This window comes from Cardiocondyla obscurior, unplaced genomic scaffold (genome assembly GCF_019399895.1).
Source record: "Cardiocondyla obscurior isolate alpha-2009 unplaced genomic scaffold, Cobs3.1 scaffold73_0_88197, whole genome shotgun sequence".
NCBI classification, from domain to species: Eukaryota; Metazoa; Arthropoda; class Insecta; order Hymenoptera; family Formicidae; genus Cardiocondyla; species Cardiocondyla obscurior.
This window is the reverse complement of record NW_027228815.1, coordinates 58,795-75,000: the sequence shown is the minus strand read 5'-3', so window position 1 is coordinate 75,000 and position 16,206 is coordinate 58,795. Positions and strand designations below refer to the sequence as shown.

Below are 16,206 nucleotides of genomic sequence, written 5' to 3'. Positions count from 1 at the left end.
ATTAGTCTTTCGCCCCTATACCCAGTTCCGACGATCGATTTGCACGTCAGAATCGCTACGGACCTCCATCAGGGTTTCCCCTGACTTCGTCCTGACCAGGCATAGTTCACCATCTTTCGGGTCCCAACGTGTACGCTCTGGGTGCGCCTCTTCTCGCAATGAGAACGAGACGCCCCGGGAGTGCGGAGCCGCATCGCGACGCGGCCCATCCTCCCTCGGTCGACAACCAGGGCCGACCTTCACTTTCATTACGCCTTTAGGTATCGCTGATCCCAATGACTCGCGTACATGTTAGACTCCTTGGTCCGTGTTTCAAGACGGGTCCTAAGAGTACCCAAAGCAGTAGCGGCGCCGACCGGTATCGGTCCCCGAGTTGCCCCGGGAACGTTTGCAGGCCTGTCGAAGGTTAACCGTACGACCAACAGCGGGCCAGGACCGGTGACGGCGCTAGGTCCGTAAGCCTCCGTGTACCGTGGCGCGCGCTTGCGACGGCCTCGACGCACTCCCGCGTGTGTGAGAGCTGCGGCCTGATACCTTGCGTGTACCGCCGGGCAGCCGGCCGGGCGACCGAGGGTTTGACGGCGTGCCGTGTTACCGGCGACGCGTCAGACACCGCACCCGGGCCGTAGACCGACACCCAGCGGGTCGCGACGTTCTACTAGGGGAGAAGTGCACGACGACGAAAACGCCGGACATCGGCGCGCGGCAGCGTGCCCGCGCGCGAGCCGTGAGGCCCCGCGGGGCATCGCCCACCGACGCGAAGCCAGCGTCGCTGACGATGAATCTCCCCGTTCGATCTTTTGGGTTTCTTAGGTTTACCCCTGAACGGTTTCACGTACTCTTGAACTCTCTCTTCAAAGTTCTTTTCAACTTTCCCTCACGGTACTTGTTCGCTATCGGTCTCGTGGTCGTATTTAGCCTTAGATGGAGTTTACCACCCACTTAGAGCTGCACTCTCAAGCAACCCGACTCTAAGGAGAGATCCTCCCGAGACGCGCACCGGTCGCTACGGGCCTGGCACCCTCTGCGGGTAAGTGGCCCCATTCAAGATGGACTTGGACGCGACGCGGCACCTCGGGATAAGCGGACCCTCCCAAACACCACATTTCCCTGCGGCGGAACCGCGGGATTCGGTGCTGGGCTCTTTCCTGTTCGCTCGCCGCTACTAAGGAAATCCTGGTTAGTTTCTTTTCCTCCGCTTAATAATATGCTTAAATTCAGCGGGTGATCTCGCCTGCTCTGAGGTCGTCAAAAGAAATTGTCGTGAGGCTGTACTATATATATATAATACGAAGAAGGCGAGACGACGACGACGACGACGCGAGAGAAAAGAGAAACGCAACGCGGCGAAACGCCGCGCGCGAGCGCTTGGTTAGACTACGCCGCGTGCCCCGGTCAAGAGCTGCTACCATACATAGCGCTTTCGTGGACTCGGGAACACGCGCGGTCGACCCGCGCGCGATCTCTCACCTCGCACACACTTTTGCTGCGCAGGGGGCGATCGGTGCACGCAAAATATTTGAAAGAAGAGACGAAGGGAAAATGAGAAAACGAACGAGGCATAGAGAACAACCGCGAGAGCGTGGTGGTCTTTCGTCGACGTTGCGTCAACCGCGCCGCGATCCGCGCGCCCGCGCGCGCCAACCAACCGACCACGACGACAACTGGCCAGCCAGCCCGACGCGAACGTCGGAGGCCGGTTTGCGCGTCGTGGTGGCGTCGGCAACGCGACTGCGGCGGCGGCCGGCAGCAGCTGCAGCGGCGACGACCACTCTCTCTCTCTCTTATAATACGGTCAGGTTCTCTCGTATCTTTGCTTCGTCGTATATATCTCTAAAATCCCTCCTCTCGAGTTTCCTTTGCGTTGGCGGCGGTAAAGCGACGATATGCGCTCTGTGCAGAAGGAGAACGAGGAGGCGCGCGATTATCTCGCGGCCTCTATTCTCCTCTCCGATCTTCATTCGAAGAAGGAGAGGAAAACTCAAACTCGGTTCTCCGCGCTCCTTATGAACTACTTCTCCGTGGATCAGCCTTGGATCCCGCGCGCGCCGCAAGCGGCACACAGGCCACCTTCCGGGAGTACAAGCGCGAACGAATTGTCGGCTTGTTTCACTCCGGGCGGCGGCGCGCGAGAGGCAGATCTACTCTTTTTCGTTCGGCGCGTATATACGTATAACGTATAAACTCCTTGCAAGAGCTCGCCACGTTTATCACCACCGCGCACGTCCTTCCCTCCCGTGCGTGTGTGCGTGCGTGCGTCTCTCTGCGATTCTCGATCGCATCTTTCGGTCGGTCGTCGTTCATTCGTTCGACCCTCAAACCTCGTTATTTCGGACGACGCCCAACGGGGGCGCGAGAGTACGCCGCCGTTCCGCGAGTATAGAGAGCGCGCGCAGAGAGCGCGAGAGCCTTCGTAAAACCCTGATGGAATCCAGCAACTCGCCGCGTGGATAGCGTGCGTAGTGTGCCTGATACCCCGGGGAAGGCGTCATCGACGACTCCTCGCTTCTCTTCTCTTTTCTCGTGGATGCGGGTATAACTCTCTCGCCGGCCGCCGCGATCGGGCGAACGTCCAACGAATCGCTCGTACGCGGCCGTCGAAACGGCGCGCGCAAGCAGTTTGTCTTCGATAAAACGACCCTCAGCCAGGCGTGGTCCGGGAATTGTATCCGTGGACCGCAATGTGCGTTCGAAATGTCGATGTTCATGTGTCCTGCAGTTCACAAGTTGACGCGCAATTAGCTGCGTTCTTCATCGACCCACGAGCCAAGTGATCCACCGTTCAGGGTAATCGTTCCTTCGCGCACCAAGTACGCTCTATCAAGGAATAGACAACAATGTGCGTCTTCTTCGTTTTGGCCCTTCGATCAGCCTGGCCGCGCGTCCGAGCACGCGCGGACCGCCGCCCCTGTTACGGGGGCTACGGCACAATAATGGAGAGAGAGGGAGACGTCGGTTGTCGGCGCGGTGCGAAAACCAAGAGGTTGCGTCTCTCGCGAAGCGAGAGCCGGGGCGGAACTCTTTGAAAAACCATCGGGGTCGAAAATGACTAGCATATTCGACGAACCCTTCAGCGCGCGCGATCGCGCGCGCGCGGGACCGGAGGAAGAGCAGCGGCGAGAATCGTCGCACTCTCCACTCCTCGCCCGGCGCGCACGACGACGCGGCAGCATAGGTTACCACCGGTACGCGGCGCATTCGCGCGCACCGCAACGCGTCCGAATCGCGGAGATAGAGGCAGCGCGCGAGCGCGCCTCCGTAGTCTCCTTCTCACCGATCCTGATCCGCGAGCGGGCGCGCATATAGATGCACCTTCGCGCTCCTCCTGGATTCGCACAACGAGACCAACCGGCCGCGCTAGCCCCGGCTAAGGGGCGCGCTGAGCGCGGTGGTCCGCGCAACAGGTCGTTCGAAGCGCGCGAGAGACAGAGAGTCGGAGAATCTCCGCAGGAAACGAGAGAGAGAGAGGATGCAAAGAGCGTAATACGGCAATGCGTACAACTCTCGAATCTCTCTTCTTCTCCACAATATGCCCGGGGTCCTCTCTCGCTTTGAGCTCTCGAGATCTCGACACACTCGTCCCGACCGACAATCCTCTCTTATACGACGGCGACGAATGCGGCGCACACCGCAGCACGCCACCGTTGGCGGCGTGTGAGCGCGCACGCGGTCGTTGCGTCGCATAAACTATTCTCTCCTCTCGATCTCGCAATTTTGCTCGAGCGAAGCGTCGCGTCTCGCGACGGACGCTCCGACGAGGAGTGGGAAGGCGGCGCGGACTCGGAAGACGCGATGTCTCGCGTGCGATTAGATTTTGCGCCCCTTCAGCCACTCTCGACACAACTCGCAGAGTCGTGTTCTAGCTTGTCTGCCCCGTATCGCGGCAGGCAACGTAGTACACGTTACCGTGCGCGCGTACGGTTCCTCGTCCATGCAGTCGCCGGCCGCTGCGCGCTCGTCACGAGAACGGTGCACACAGAGCAGCAGGACCTCCGGAACGTTAATGATCCTTCCGCAGGTTCACCTACGGAAACCTTGTTACGACTTTTACTTCCTCTAAATGATCAAGTTTGGTCATCTTCCCGGCAACATCGGCAATGCCGACGCATTGCCGCGCACCAGTCCGAAGACCTCACTAAATCATTCAATCGGTAGTAGCGACGGGCGGTGTGTACAAAGGGCAGGGACGTAATCAACGCGAGCTTATGACTCGCGCTTACTGGGAATTCCTCGTTCATGGGGAACAATTGCAAGCCCCAATCCCTAGCACGAAGGAGGTTCAGCGGGTTACCCGGGCCTTTCGGCCAGGGAACACACGCTGATTCCTTCAGTGTAGCGCGCGTGCGGCCCAGAACATCTAAGGGCATCACAGACCTGTTATTGCTCAATCTCGTGCGGCTAGAAGCCGCCTGTCCCTCTAAGAAGATTTGTTTGTACGTTGGTAGTAAAAACCCGCCGGCCGAAGCCGGGGGCCTTCGAAATACCATAAGGTACGCCTATTTAGCAGGCTAGAGTCTCGTTCGTTATCGGAATTAACCAGACAAATCGCTCCACCAACTAAGAACGGCCATGCACCACCACCCACCGAATCAAGAAAGAGCTATCAATCTGTCAATCCTTCCGGTGTCTGGGCCTGGTGAGGTTTCCCGTGTTGAGTCAAATTAAGCCGCAGGCTCCACTCCTGGTGGTGCCCTTCCGTCAATTCCTTTAAGTTTCAGCTTTGCAACCATACTTTCCCCGGAACCCAAAAGCTTTGGTTTCCCGGAAGCTGCCCGCCGAGTCATCGGAGGAACTTCGGCGGATCGCTAGCTGGCATCGTTTATGGTTAGAACTAGGGCGGTATCTGATCGCCTTCGAACCTCTAACTTTCGTTCTTGATTAATGAAAACATTTTTGGCAAATGCTTTCGCTTCTGTCCGTCTTGCGACGATCCAAGAATTTCACCTCTAACGTCGCAATACGAATGCCCCCATCTGTCCCTATTAATCATTACCTCGGGGTTCCGAAAACCAACAAAATAGAACCGAGGTCCTATTCCATTATTCCATGCACGCAGTATTCAGGCGAGGATAGCCTGCTTTAAGCACTCTAATTTGTTCAAAGTAAACGTACCGGCCCGACTCGACACTCAGTAAAGAGCACCGCGACGGGATATTAGTTTGGGCGGCCCCTCGCGGGGCTAAGCCCACCGGTAGGACGTCCCACATCACGCCAGTTAAACACCGCGAGCGGTGAACCGACGGTGTGCGACACAGATTCAACTACGAGCTTTTTAACCGCAACAACTTTAATATACGCTATTGGAGCTGGAATTACCGCGGCTGCTGGCACCAGACTTGCCCTCAATGGATCCTCGTTAAAGGATTTAAAGTGTACTCATTCCGATTACGGGGCCTCGGATGAGTCCCGTATCGTTATTTTTCGTCACTACCTCCCCGTGCCGGGAGTGGGTAATTTGCGCGCCTGCTGCCTTCCTTGGATGTGGTAGCCGTTTCTCAGGCTCCCTCTCCGGAATCGAACCCTGATTCCCCGTTACCCGTTACAACCATGGTAGGCGCAGAACCTACCATCGACAGTTGATAAGGCAGACATTTGAAAGATGCGTCGCCGGTGCTAGGACCGTACGATCAGCACAAAGTTATTCAGAGTCGCCAAAATAAACGGTGGACGCACGGAGATCCGCACGCCACCGATTGGTTTTGATCTAATAAAAGCGTCCCTTCCATCACTGGTCGGGACTCTGTTTTGCATGTATTAGCTCTAGAATTACCACAGTTATCCAAGTAAATGTGGGTACAATCTAATGAACCATAACTGATTTAATGAGCCATTCGCGGTTTCACCTTAATTCGGCATGCACTGAGACATGCATGGCTTAATCTTTGAGACAAGCATATGACTACTGGCAGGATCAACCAGGGAGCTTCGTGTGTGCGATCGCGGTTACTCGCGGTGGAGCAACGCGAAAGACAACGCTACGCTGCTACGGACACTCCGCGAGGAAGAGCCGTGCGCGTTTCGTGTGTCGTTAATGCCGCCGGAACTTTTCGAGCCGGTCGACGGACACGCTTTTCGTATTTATATATACCTTAACGGTATGAAAGATCAAATTTTGTTCTCATTCACCCATAACAGCGGCTTGTAAGGCCGCTTAGCCCTGACGCTAGACCGATCCGATCTGAGACGTCGTGGAGCACTGTTCGTTCAACGGTGCCAGCGGTGAGAACACCGAGGCACCGGTTGAAAATTATTTCGCTACGGCGTACAAGTAAGCGGGAACGGCGACATCGTCAAAGATCTCGCCGAAACCGACACTCTCGTATCCGTGGAGTTGATGTTCGGTAAGCGCAACGATACGTCCGCACGCTTGCTCGGAAGCGAGGGACGATCGCGCGTCCAACACGTAAGTGCGCGCCACATATGAGCCATTCGGTCTCTCGACACCGACTCGTGGCAATGCTGTGTCTTATAGTACCGAACCGGGCGGCCGGGCGGTCGGCGACGCACGGTCTAACGCACGGCGGTATATGGGCGAAACCTGCGAAATTTCGACGCCTCGAGGACTTAGCCGCTGCGTCGTACGTAGTTATTTACGCAAAAGTCCTCGAGCCTCGTGTTGCTTTCGGCAAGTAGTTACCCACGGACAGCTCGAACGGCAAAGTACTCGAGCTCCGTATCGTTTCGGCTCGGATTTACCAACGCCTTCGATTTTCGACTTTGGTGTCGAAACGATCGCCGAGCCCGGCGCACATTTGGCCGAATGTCGGCAACACGCCCGAACGATCTCAAAAGAGAACCAAAGTTCTCGTAGTAAGCGCGAGGCTAAATTCTCTCAAAAAGCGTTCTAGTGCGAACGACACTTTTGTACGCACCGCAGTGCTTCGTCGAGCTCGGTTATACATACGCCGTAACGCTACGGTACGACCAGACCGAGAGCTCGCATGCATCGTGTTGTGCACGAGTCGCCGCAGCGACAACACCTCTTACAGTACCGAACCGAGCGGCCGGGCGGTCGGCGACGCACGGTCTAACGCACGGCGGTATATGGGCGCCGGCGGTGAAATTTCGACGCCGCGCGGACTTAGCCGCTGCGGCGCACGGTAGTTACCTCCGCGTCAAAGATCTCGAGCTCCGTGTTGTTTTACGGCTCGGAGGTACGTACGGACCGCACGAACGGCAGAGTCCTCGAGATACAAAATTTCTTCGTCAAGTATTCACCAATTCCTTCGCTATCCGGCCTCGAAACGATCGCCGAGAGCTTGGCGCACAATTGGCCGAATGTCGGCAAGACGCCCGAACGCTCTCGAAAAAGAGAACCGAAATTCTCGCACTCAGCGCAGTGCAAAACACTTTAAAAATCTCTCTCGAGCGAAAGACACTTTCGTACGCACCGCAGTGCTTCGCCGAGCTCGGTTATACATACGCCGTAACGCTACGGTACGACCAGACCGAGAGCTCGCATGCATCGTGTTGTGCACGAGTCGCCTCAGCGACGACACCTCTTACAGTACCGAACCGAGCGGCCGGGCGGTCGGCGACGCACGGTCTAACGCACGGCGGTATATGGGCGCCGGCGGTGAAATTTCGACGCCGCGCGGACTTAGCCGCTGCGGCGCACGGTAGTTACCTCCGCGTCAAAGATCTCGAGCTCCGTGTTGTTTTACGGCTCGGAGGTACGTACGGACCGCACGAACGGCAGAGTCCTCGAGATACAAAATTTCTTCGTCAAGTATTCACCAATTCCTTCGCTATCCGGCCTCGAAACGATCGCCGAGAGCTTGGCGCACATTTGGCCGAATGTCGGCAAGACGCCCGAAAGATCTCAAAAAGAGAACCAAAGTTCTCGTAGTAAGCGCGAAGCTAAATTCTCTCAAAAAGCGTTCTAGTGCGAACGACACTTTTGTACGCACCGCAGTGCTTCGCCGAGCTCGGTTATACATACGCCGTAACGCTACGGTACGACCAGACCGAGAGCTCGCATGCACCGTGTTGTGCACGAGTCGCCGCAGCGACGACACCTCTTACAGTACCGAACCGAGCGGCCGGGCGGTCGGCGACGCACGGTCTAACGCACGGCGGTATATGGGCGCCGGCGGTGAAATTTCGACGCCGCGCGGACTTAGCCGCTGCGGCGCACGGTAGTTACCTCCGCGTCAAAGATCTCGAGCTCCGTGTTGTTTTACGGCTCGGAGGTACGTACGGACCGCACGAACGGCAGAGTCCTCGAGATACAAAATTTCTTCGTCACGTATTCACCAATTCCTTCGCTATCCGGCCTCGAAACGATCGCCGAGAGCTTGGCGCACATTTGGCCGAATGTCGGCAAGACGCCCGAAAGATCTCAAAAAGAGAACCAAAGTTCTCGTAGTAAGCGCGAAGCTAAATTCTCTCAAAAAGCGTTCTAGTGCGAACGACACTTTTGTACGCACCGCAGTGCTTCGCCGAGCTCGGTTATACATACGCCGTAACGCTACGGTACGACCAGACCGAGAGCTCGCATGCATCGTGTTGTGCACGAGTCGCCGCAGCGACGACACCTCTTACAGTACCGAACCGAGCGGCCGGGCGGTCGGCGACGCACGGTCTAACGCACGGCGGTATATGGGCGCCGGCGGTGAAATTTCGACGCCGCGCGGACTTAGCCGCTGCGGCGCACGGTAGTTACCTCCGCGTCAAAGATCTCGAGCTCCGTGTTGTTTTACGGCTCGGAGGTACGTACGGACCGCACGAACGGCAGAGTCCTCGAGATACAAAATTTCTTCGTCACGTATTCACCAATTCCTTCGCTATCCGGCCTCGAAACGATCGCCGAGAGCTTGGCGCACATTTGGCCGAATGTCGGCAAGACGCCCGAAAGATCTCAAAAAGAGAACCAAAGTTCTCGTAGTAAGCGCGAAGCTAAATTCTCTCAAAAAGCGTTCTAGTGCGAACGACACTTTTGTACGCACCGCAGTGCTTCGCCGAGCTCGGTTATACATACGCCGTAACGCTACGGTACGACCAGACCGAGAGCTCGCATGCATCGTGTTGTGCACGAGTCGCCGCAGCGACGACACCTCTTACAGTACCGAACCGAGCGGCCGGGCGGTCGGCGACGCACGGTCTAACGCACGGCGGTATATGGGCGCCGGCGGTGAAATTTCGACGCCGCGCGGACTTAGCCGCTGCGGCGCACGGTAGTTACCTCCGCGTCAAAGATCTCGAGCTCCGTGTTGTTTTACGGCTCGGAGGTACGTACGGACCGCACGAACGGCAGAGTCCTCGAGATACAAAATTTCTTCGTCACGTATTCACCAATTCCTTCGCTATCCGGCCTCGAAACGATCGCCGAGAGCTTGGCGCACATTTGGCCGAATGTCGGCAAGACGCCCGAAAGATCTCAAAAAGAGAACCAAAGTTCTCGTAGTAAGCGCGAAGCTAAATTCTCTCAAAAAGCGTTCTAGTGCGAACGACACTTTTGTACGCACCGCAGTGCTTCGCCGAGCTCGGTTATACATACGCCGTAACGCTACGGTACGACCAGACCGAGAGCTCGCATGCATCGTGTTGTGCACGAGTCGCCGCAGCGACGACACCTCTTACAGTACCGAACCGAGCGGCCGGGCGGTCGGCGACGCACGGTCTAACGCACGGCGGTATATGGGCGCCGGCGGTGAAATTTCGACGCCGCGCGGACTTAGCCGCTGCGGCGCACGGTAGTTACCTCCGCGTCAAAGATCTCGAGCTCCGTGTTGTTTTACGGCTCGGAGGTACGTACGGACCGCACGAACGGCAGAGTCCTCGAGATACAAAATTTCTTCGTCACGTATTCACCAATTCCTTCGCTATCCGGCCTCGAAACGATCGCCGAGAGCTTGGCGCACATTTGGCCGAATGTCGGCAAGACGCCCGAAAGATCTCAAAAAGAGAACCAAAGTTCTCGTAGTAAGCGCGAAGCTAAATTCTCTCAAAAAGCGTTCTAGTGCGAACGACACTTTTGTACGCACCGCAGTGCTTCGCCGAGCTCGGTTATACATACGCCGTAACGCTACGGTACGACCAGACCGAGAGCTCGCATGCATCGTGTTGTGCACGAGTCGCCGCAGCGACGACACCTCTTACAGTACCGAACCGAGCGGCCGGGCGGTCGGCGACGCACGGTCTAACGCACGGCGGTATATGGGCGCCGGCGGTGAAATTTCGACGCCGCGCGGACTTAGCCGCTGCGGCGCACGGTAGTTACCTCCGCGTCAAAGATCTCGAGCTCCGTGTTGTTTTACGGCTCGGAGGTACGTACGGACCGCACGAACGGCAGAGTCCTCGAGATACAAAATTTCTTCGTCACGTATTCACCAATTCCTTCGCTATCCGGCCTCGAAACGATCGCCGAGAGCTTGGCGCACATTTGGCCGAATGTCGGCAAGACGCCCGAAAGATCTCAAAAAGAGAACCAAAGTTCTCGTAGTAAGCGCGAAGCTAAATTCTCTCAAAAAGCGTTCTAGTGCGAACGACACTTTTGTACGCACCGCAGTGCTTCGCCGAGCTCGGTTATACATACGCCGTAACGCTACGGTACGACCAGACCGAGAGCTCGCATGCACCGTGTTGTGCACGAGTCGCCGCAGCGACGACACCTCTTACAGTACCGAACCGAGCGGCCGGGCGGTCGGCGACGCACGGTCTAACGCACGGCGGTATATGGGCGCCGGCGGTGAAATTTCGACGCCGCGCGGACTTAGCCGCTGCGGCGCACGGTAGTTACCTCCGCGTCAAAGATCTCGAGCTCCGTGTTGTTTTACGGCTCGGAGGTACGTACGGACCGCACGAACGGCAGAGTCCTCGAGATACAAAATTTCTTCGTCACGTATTCACCAATTCCTTCGCTATCCGGCCTCGAAACGATCGCCGAGAGCTTGGCGCACATTTGGCCGAATGTCGGCAAGACGCCCGAAAGATCTCAAAAGAGAACCAAAGTTCTCGTAGTAAGCGCGAAGCTAAATTCTCTCAAAAAGCGTTCTAGTGCGAACGACACTTTTGTACGCACCGCAGTGCTTCGCCGAGCTCGGTTATACATACGCCGTAACGCTACGGTACGACCAGACCGAGAGCTCGCATGCATCGTGTTGTGCACGAGTCGCCGCAGCGACGACACCTCTTACAGTACCGAACCGAGCGGCCGGGCGGTCGGCGACGCACGGTCTAACGCACGGCGGTATATGGGCGCCGGCGGTGAAATTTCGACGCCGCGCGGACTTAGCCGCTGCGGCGCACGGTAGTTACCTCCGCGTCAAAGATCTCGAGCTCCGTGTTGTTTTACGGCTCGGAGGTACGTACGGACCGCACGAACGGCAGAGTCCTCGAGATACAAAATTTCTTCGTCACGTATTCACCAATTCCTTCGCTATCCGGCCTCGAAACGATCGCCGAGAGCTTGGCGCACATTTGGCCGAATGTCGGCAAGACGCCCGAAAGATCTCAAAAAGAGAACCAAAGTTCTCGTAGTAAGCGCGAAGCTAAATTCTCTCAAAAAGCGTTCTAGTGCGAACGACACTTTTGTACGCACCGCAGTGCTTCGCCGAGCTCGGTTATACATACGCCGTAACGCTACGGTACGACCAGACCGAGAGCTCGCATGCATCGTGTTGTGCACGAGTCGCCGCAGCGACGACACCTCTTACAGTACCGAACCGAGCGGCCGGGCGGTCGGCGACGCACGGTCTAACGCACGGCGGTATATGGGCGCCGGCGGTGAAATTTCGACGCCGCGCGGACTTAGCCGCTGCGGCGCACGGTAGTTACCTCCGCGTCAAAGATCTCGAGCTCCGTGTTGTTTTACGGCTCGGAGGTACGTACGGACCGCACGAACGGCAGAGTCCTCGAGATACAAAATTTCTTCGTCACGTATTCACCAATTCCTTCGCTATCCGGCCTCGAAACGATCGCCGAGAGCTTGGCGCACATTTGGCCGAATGTCGGCAAGACGCCCGAAAGATCTCAAAAAGAGAACCAAAGTTCTCGTAGTAAGCGCGAAGCTAAATTCTCTCAAAAAGCGTTCTAGTGCGAACGACACTTTTGTACGCACCGCAGTGCTTCGCCGAGCTCGGTTATACATACGCCGTAACGCTACGGTACGACCAGACCGAGAGCTCGCATGCATCGTGTTGTGCACGAGTCGCCGCAGCGACGACACCTCTTACAGTACCGAACCGAGCGGCCGGGCGGTCGGCGACGCACGGTCTAACGCACGGCGGTATATGGGCGCCGGCGGTGAAATTTCGACGCCGCGCGGACTTAGCCGCTGCGGCGCACGGTAGTTACCTCCGCGTCAAAGATCTCGAGCTCCGTGTTGTTTTACGGCTCGGAGGTACGTACGGACCGCACGAACGGCAGAGTCCTCGAGATACAAAATTTCTTCGTCACGTATTCACCAATTCCTTCGCTATCCGGCCTCGAAACGATCGCCGAGAGCTTGGCGCACATTTGGCCGAATGTCGGCAAGACGCCCGAAAGATCTCAAAAAGAGAACCAAAGTTCTCGTAGTAAGCGCGAAGCTAAATTCTCTCAAAAAGCGTTCTAGTGCGAACGACACTTTTGTACGTACCGCAGTGCTTCGCCGAGCTCGGTTATACATACGCCGTAACGCTACGGTACGACCAGACCGAGCTCGCATGCCGTGTTGTGCACGAGTCGCCGCAGCGACGACACCTCTTACAGTACCGAACCGAGCGGCCGGGCGGTCGGCGACGCACGGTCTAACGCACGGCGGTATATGGGCGCCGGCGGTGAAATTTCGACGCCGCGCGGACTTAGCCGCTGCGGCGCACGGTAGTTACCTCCGCGTCAAAGATCTCGAGCGCCGTGTTGTTTTACGGCTCGGAGGTACGTACGGACCGCACGAACGGCAGAGTCCTCGAGATACAAAATTTCTTCGTCACGTATTCACCAATTCCTTCGCTATCCGGCCTCGAAACGATCGCCGAGAGCTTGGCGCACATTTGGCCGAATGTCGGCAAGACGCCCGAAAGATCTCAAAAAGAGAACCAAAGTTCTCGTAGTAAGCGCGAAGCTAAATTCTCTCAAAAAGCGTTCTAGTGCGAACGACACTTTTGTACGCACCGCAGTGCTTCGCCGAGCTCGGTTATACATACGCCGTAACGCTACGGTACGACCAGACCGCGAGCTCGCATGCACCGTGTTGTGCACGAGTCGCCGCAGCGACGACACCTCTTACAGTACCGAACCGAGCGGCCGGGCGGTCGTCGACGCACGGTCTAACGCACGGCGGTATATGGGCGCCGGCGGTGAAATTTCGACGCCGCGCGGACTTAGCCGCAGCGAAGTCCGCGAGCCTCGTGTTGCTTTTACCACGTAGTTACTTCCGAGCGGTCCGACCGTCAAAGTTCGCGAGCCTCGTGTTGCCTTTGGAACGTAGTTACTTCCGAGCGGTTTGATCGGCAAAGTACGCGAGCCTCGTGTTGCTTTTACCACGTAGTTACTTCCGAGCGGTCCGACCGTCAAAGTCCGCGAGCCTCGTGTTGCTTTCGGCTCGGAGTTACTTCCGCGCGGTCCTAGCGGCAAAGTACGCGAGCCTCGTGTTGCTTTCGGGTCGGAGTTACTTCCGCGCGGTCCGATCGGCAAAGTACGCGAGCCTCGTGTTGCTTTCGGCTTGGAGTTACTTCCGCGCGGTCCTAGCGGCAAAGTACGCGAGCCTCGTGTTGCTTTCGGCTCGGAGTTACTTCCGCGCGGTCCTAGCGGCAAAGTACGCGAGCCTCGTGTTGCTTTCGGCTCGGGGTTACTTCCGCGCGGTCCGATCGGCAAAGTACGCGAGCCTCGTGTTGCTTTCGGCTCGGAGTTACTTCCGCGCGGTCCTAGCGGCAAAGTACGCGAGCCTCGTGTTGCTTTCGGCTTCGAGTTACTTCCGCGCGGTCCTAGCGGCAAAGTACGCGAGCCTCGTGTTGCTTTCGGCTCGGAGTTACTTCCGCGCGGTCCTAGCGGCAAAGTACGCGAGCCTCGTGTTGCTTTCGGCTCGGAGTTACTTCCGCGCGGTCCTAGCGGCAAAGTACGCGAGCCTCGTGTTGCTTTCGGCTCGGAGTTACTTCCGCGCGGTCCGAGCGGCAAAGTACGCGAGCCTCGTGTTGCTTTCGGCTCCGAGTTACTTCCGCGCGGTCCTAGCGACAAAGTACGCGAGCCTCGTGTTGCTTTCGGCTCGGAGTTACTTCCGCGCGGTCCGATCGGCAAAGTACGCGAGCCTCGTGTTGCTTTCGGCTCGGAGTTACTTCCGAGCGGTCCGAGCGTCAAAGTCCGCGAGCCTCGTGTTGCTTTCGGCTCGGAGTTACTTCCGCGCGGTCCTAGCGGCAAAGTACGCGAGCCTCGTGTTGCTTTCGGCTCGGAGTTACTTCCGCGCGGTCCGATCGGCAAAGTACGCGAGCCTCTTGTTGCTTTCGGCTCGGAGTTACTTCCGCGCGGTCCGAGCGGCAAAGTACGCGAGCCTCGTGTTGCTTTCGGCTCGGAGTTACTTCCGCGCGGTCCGATCGGCAAAGTACGCGAGCCTCGTGTTGCTTTCGGCTTCGAGTTACTTCCGCGCGGTCCTAGCGGCAAAGTACGCGAGCCTCGTGTTGCTTTCGGCTCGGAGTTACTTCCGCGCGGTCCTAGCGGCAAAGTACGCGAGCCTCGTGTTGCTTTCGGGTCGGAGTTACTTCCGCGCGGTCCGATCGGCAAAGTACGCGAGCCTCGTGTTGCTTTCGGCTTGAGTTACTTCCGCGCGGTCCGACCGGCAAAGTCCGCGAGCCTCGTGTTGCTTTCGGCTTGGAGTTACTTCCGCGCGGTCCTAGCGGCAAAGTACGCGAGCCTCGTGTTGCTTTCGGCTCGGAGTTACCTCCGCGCGGTCCGATCGGCAAAGTACGCGAGCCTCGTGTTGCTTTCGGCTTGGAGTTACTTCCGCGCGGTCCTAGCGGCAAAGTACGCGAGCCTCGTGTTGCTTTCGGCTCGGAGTTACTTCCGCGCGGTCCTAGCGGCAAAGTACGCGAGCCTCGTGTTGCTTTCGGCTCGGAGTTACTTCCGCGCGGTCCGATCGGCAAAGTACGCGAGCCTCGTGTTGCTTTCGGCTCGGAGTTACTTCCGCGCGGTCCTAGCGGCAAAGTACGCGAGCCTCGTGTTGCTTTCGGCTCGGAGTTACTTCCGCGCGGTCCTAGCGGCAAAGTACGCGAGCCTCGTGTTGCTTTCGGCTCGGAGTTACTTCCGCGCGGTCCGACGACAAAGTACGCGAGCCTCGTGTTGCTTTCGGCTCGGAGTTACTTCCGCGCGGTCCTAGCGGCAAAGTACGCGAGCCTCGTGTTGCTTTCGGCTCGGAGTTACTTCCGCGCGGTCCTAGCGGCAAAGTACGCGAGCCTCGTGTTGCTTTCGGCTCGGAGTTACTTCCGCGCGGTCCTAGCGGCAAAGTACGCGAGCCTCGTGTTGCTTTCGGCTCGGAGTTACTTCCGCGCGGTCCGATCGGCAAAGTACGCGAGCCTCGTGTTGCTTTCGGCTCGGAGTTACTTCCGCGCGGTCCTAGCGGCAAAGTACGCGAGCCTCGTGTTGCTTTCGGCTCGGAGTTACTTCCGCGCGGTCCTAGCGGCAAAGTACGCGAGCCTCGTGTTGCTTTCGGCTCGGAGTTACTTCCGCGCGGTCCGAGCGGCAAAGTACGCGAGCCTCGTGTTGCTTTCGGCTCGGAGTTACTTCCGCGCGGTCCTAGCGGCAAAGTACGCGAGCCTCGTGTTGCTTTCGGCTCGGAGTTACTTCCGCGCGGTCCGAGCGGCAAAGTACGCGAGCCTCGTGTTGCTTTCGGCTCGGAGTTACTTCCGCGCGGTCCGAGCGGCAAAGTACGCGAGCCTCGTGTTGCTTTCGGCTCGGAGTTACTTCCGCGCGGTTCTATCGGCAAAGTACGCGAGCCTCGTGTTGCTTTCGGCTCGGAGTTACTTCCGCGCGGTCCTACGCGAGCCTCGTGTTGCTTTCGGCTCGGAGTTAGTTCCGCGCGGTCCTAGCGGCAAAGTACGCGAGCCTCGTGTTGCTTTCGGCTCGGAGTTACTTCCGCGCGGTCCTAGCGGCAAAGTACGCGAGCCTCGTGTTGCTTTCGGCTCGGAGTTACTTCCGCGCGGTCCGATCGGCAAAGTACGCGAGCCTCGTGTTGCTTTCGGCTCGGAGTTACTTCCGCGCGGTCCTAGCGGCAAAGTACGCGAGCCTCGTGTTGCT

At 57.8% G+C, this 16,206-nt stretch overlaps 3 non-coding genes across 3 annotated transcripts in view; all 3 read right to left on the bottom strand.

Moving 5' to 3' along the window:
• LOC139112949 (large subunit ribosomal RNA) overlaps positions 1-1,248 on the bottom strand; it is a 4,091-nt gene extending 2,843 nt beyond the window's left edge. The window contains exon 1 of the ribosomal RNA XR_011547547.1: positions 1-1,248. This exon is cut by the window's left edge and continues 2,843 nt beyond it. This is a non-coding gene — a ribosomal RNA (large subunit ribosomal RNA).
• A 1,387-nt stretch (positions 1,249-2,635) lies between these two features.
• Positions 2,636-2,790, bottom strand: LOC139112955 (5.8S ribosomal RNA). The gene has a single exon (XR_011547550.1). It is a non-coding gene; the product is annotated as a 5.8S ribosomal RNA (ribosomal RNA).
• A 1,211-nt stretch (positions 2,791-4,001) lies between these two features.
• On the bottom strand, positions 4,002-5,922 carry LOC139112946 (small subunit ribosomal RNA). The gene has a single exon (XR_011547544.1). It is a non-coding gene; the product is annotated as a small subunit ribosomal RNA (ribosomal RNA).
• Between the last annotated feature and the right edge of the window lie 10,284 nt (positions 5,923-16,206).